This window comes from Orycteropus afer, unplaced genomic scaffold (assembly GCF_000298275.1).
Source record: "Orycteropus afer afer isolate SDZICR_OR568_19922 unplaced genomic scaffold, OryAfe1.0 scaffold00925, whole genome shotgun sequence".
Classification (NCBI taxonomy): Eukaryota; Metazoa; Chordata; class Mammalia; order Tubulidentata; family Orycteropodidae; genus Orycteropus; species Orycteropus afer.
The window spans coordinates 381,047-385,359 of record NW_006922512.1 but is presented as its reverse complement, the minus strand read 5'-3'; the positions used below and the strand labels follow the sequence as shown (position 1 = coordinate 385,359).

General features: G+C 37.4%; 1 protein-coding gene and 1 pseudogene across 1 annotated transcript in view; both read left to right on the top strand.

The window, feature by feature from the left end:
- Nucleotides 1–4,313, top strand: part of LOC103212350 (phospholipid-transporting ATPase ABCA3-like) — a 259,404-nt gene that overhangs the window by 158,351 nt on the left and 96,740 nt on the right. The window lies entirely within an intron of this gene.
- On the top strand, nt 2,367–3,838 carry LOC103212349 (annotated as a pseudogene).

Genomic DNA, 4,313 nt, shown 5'->3' with positions numbered 1-4,313 from the left:
CAGAACCTAACATTGCCCAGTCCTGTGCCATCCTCACAATTGTTGCTGTGTTTGAGCCCATTGTTGTAGCCACTGTGTCCATCCATCTTCTTGAAGGTCTTCCTCTTTTGCTAACCCTCTGCTTTACTGAGCATAATACCCTTCTCCAGGAACTGAGGAGGTGCTACAGGACCTGTCAGGTGCTATAGAGTTGTTTTCCACTCATAGCGACCCTATATACAACAGAACAAACACTGACTGATCTTACACCATCCTCACAATTGTTGCAATGTTTGAGCCCACTGTGTCTCTGAAGGTTTTCCTCTTTTGGCTGACCCTATACTTTACCAGAACCCACCAGCCACTCCATGGAAGAAAGATGAGGCACTTTGCTTCTATAAATATTTATGACCTTGGAAACCCAAATGGAAGTTTCTATGACTCAGAATTGACTCTGGGAATAGGTTTAGGTTTTTTTGTTTGTTTGTTTTATACTTTACCAAACATGATGTCTTTCTTCAAGGACTAATCTTTCCTAATAATATGTCCAAATTATGTGACAAAGTCTTGCCATCCTTGTTTGTAAGGAGCATTCTAGTTGTACTTCTTCCAAGACAGATTTATTCATTCTTCTGGAATATTCTTTGCCAACACCATAATTTAAATGCATCAATTCTTTTTATTTATGTATTTATTTATTTTAAGAGTTTGTTTTACATTCAACATTATGTGTACATTTAGTTTCACTCCCCATTTACCATGCCCAACCCTAACCCAGTCTCCTCCCCTCCCTGCCCATTAACCCTTCCCCCTGTGGCCCTCATAGTTATGCACTCCTGTTTCTCCTGCATTACCTCTTTGTGAGTGTTGCTCCTCTGGTGCCCCATGGTCTATTGCTCCAAGGGATGTATTTCCATAGAGTGTGTGGGAGCATCACTCTGGGTTGAATGGTCTGCATGTACTTTGGTCTTCCTTATTCATTGTCCAGCTTTTGCATACATATAAGGTAACTGAAAATAGCAAGGTTTGGGTCAGGTGCACCTTAGTCCTCAAGGTGACAACTTTCCTTTTTAAATTTGAAGAAATCTTTTGCAGCAGATTTACCTGATTCAGTACATCATTTAATATGGTTTAATATCCAGAATATAAAAGTAACTGTCTCATTCAATTTTTTTCTTCCAAAAATTTTCTTCTAATTTGTAGGTTGTCTCTTCAATTTATTGATGAATTCCTTTAATGAACAAAAGTTTTCACTTTCATCAGGTCTCATTTATCTATTTTGTCTTTTGTTGCTCATGATTTTCGTCTTTTATCTGAGGATACATTATTGAAAACTAGGTCTTGGAAAATTATGCCTGCATTTCCTTCTAAGTGTGTATAGTTTCAGTTCTTATATTTAGGTCTTTGATTCATTTTGAGTTAGTTTTCATATATGGTGGAAAGTATAGGTCCATGTTCATTGTTAGATGTATGGAAATCCAATTTTCCCAAAACCCAAAAATCCCATTGCTGTTGGGTTAATTCTGATTCCTGGCAACTCCGTATGTTACAGAGTAGAACTGCTCTAAAGGGTTTTCTTGGCTGTAATCTTTATGAAAGCAAATCTCCAACCTTTTCTTCCATGGCACCACTGGATGGGTTTGAACCACCAATATTTAGGTTAGTAGTTGAGCACAAACTGCACAACCGAAAGGTCTTGTTTCCAGCACACAATTTACTTAAGAAATTATTCTTTCCCCACTTGATGGACTTAGTACTGTTATCGAAAATCAATTTACCACAGATGTACAAATATAATTCTGTACATTCAATTCTATAACATTGGTCTATATGTTTATCATTATATAAGTATCTAACTTTTAATTACTGTAGCTTTATGTTATGTTTGAAATCAATCAGAAAGTTTGATTCTTCCTACTTTGGTCTTCTTATCTAAGATTGCTTTGATTATTCAAGGATCTTTGCAATTCCATATAAATTTGAGGTTTGACTTACACATTTCTGCAGTGAAGACTGTTGGAATGTTGATGGGGATTGCATGGAGGCTATGTATTTCTTTAGATAGTATTGACAATTTAACAATACCAAGTTTTCTGATGCATGAGCAAGGAATGTCCTTCCATTTATTCATTGTTGTTAAGTGTCATTGAGTCTGTTCCAACTCATAGCAACCTTATGTATAACAAAACAAAACACTGCCTGGTCCTGCACCATCTTTGCCATGCTTGAGATCATCATTGCAGCCACTGTGTCAATTCATCTCATTGAGGATCTTCTCCTTTTTTCTCTGACCCTCTACTTTACCAAGTACGTGAGATGAAGTCTAGCCATTCTCTCATCTAAAGAATATTCCAGTTCTTCTGGCAGGAGCTGTGCAGCTTCTTATCATGAGGACAATACATCTTTTTTGAAAACCACAAAGATCTTTTTTTGGAAAGATATTACAGGAATTTAGACTTGTAGCAGCTGACCGAAGGTCCTGGAAGATTTTGCTCTTTGGTGCAATAAACTTAATATGTACTGATTTCCTGCTTATGTGGTGCAGTTCCACTAACAGTATAGCTTTAACTGCTTATAATTACCTGACAATTTTTGATCTTTTTAGTTTAATGACATGTCTAATAAGTTACTGGGTAATGATGAGGAAACCTAGCCCTGTCTACTCATTTAGTTTAGAAAGATTAGAAGTTCTGGCTGTATTTGCCTCCACAGTCTTGGCACAGTTGGGAGCCCTTTTTATTTTAAAAGAAAGTGCAGAACACTTTTTGGAGCAGCCTGAGATACACACGGGAAGATTATTTGTTGGTACATTTGTGGTTCTTTCTTTCAACCTGTTTACGATGCTTTCTATTCAGAATAAACCTTTTGCTTATGTCTCTGAAGCTGCTAGTACAAGTTGGCTTCAAGAGCATGTTGCAGATCTTAGTCGAAGCTTGTGTGGAATTATTCCAGGACTTAGCAGCATCTTCCTTCCCCAAATGAATCCATTTGTTTTGATTGATCTTGCTGGAGCCTTTGCTCTTTGTATTACATATATGTTAATTGAAATAAATAATTACTTTGCTGTAGACATTGCCTCTGCCATACCATTGCTCTGATGACATTTGGCACTATGTATCCCATGAGTGTGTACAGTGGGAAAGTATTACTCCAGACAACACCACCTCATGTTATTGGTCAACTGGATAAACTTATCAGAGAGGTATCTACCTTGGATGGAGTTCTGGAAGTCAGAAATGATCATTTTTGGACCCTAGGTTTTGGCTCATTGGGTTTTATATATATACCATCCCATTGCCTTCTCGCTTGCATAGTTTCTGCTAAGAAATCAGAGCTTATTCTTACTGGCTGTCCTTTGCTGGATCAGTGCATGTAAGAATTCGACGAGTTGCAAATGAGCAAATGGTTCTTGCTCCTGTGACCAACAGGCTATACACTCTGGTGTCTACTCTGACTGTTCAGATTTTCAAGGATGATTGGATTAGGCCTGCCTTACTGTCTGGACCTGTTTCAGCCAATGTCCTAAATTTTTCAGATCATCACATCATCCCAATCCCTCCTTTAAAGAGTACTGAAGATCTGATTCCTGTCACATCCACCCCAGCTAAACCTAGTAGGCCTCCTCCAGAATTTTCATTTAACACCCCTGGAAAAAAATGTGAGTCCAGTAATTCTTTTAAATACACAAACAAGACCTTATGGTTTGGGTCTTAATCATGGATATACACCGTATAGCAGCATGCTTAATCAAGGACTTGGAGCTGCAGGAATTGGAGCAACCCAAGGATTCACAACTGGTCTTATAAATATACCAAGTAAATATGGAACTAACAATAGAATTGGACAACCAAGACCTTAATGTACTCTATTTTAATTTATTTTTGTGAGGAATTTTGACTTCTTGACCTCTGATTTAATGTTCCCTAGCTTTGCATTGACTGTTCAATCATTTACTATAAATGTTAGAGATAGTAATCTTATTCACATTTCATGAAACCTATGAAGCTATATTTTTGTACAATGTACTTGGGGCAGTGAAATCCTTCTAAATGTAATAGGCTTTAAATAAGCTTGCTTTTGAAAGCATGTTTCTCTAAATTTGAATTTTGCTATCTGCACTTTTGTAATTGACTGCCATGTGGACATTAGCTTTTTAAGAGACCCACCTGGTAGAGTGGATCCTGTGACATAATTAATAACACAGTATTTTCTTCAGTGAAATTTATAAACATGCTTCTTGAATAAGTAACACATTTTGTTGTTGTTGTTGTTGTTGTTAAGTGCCGTTGAGTCGTTTCTGACTCATAGCGACCCCATGCACAGCAGAACGAAAC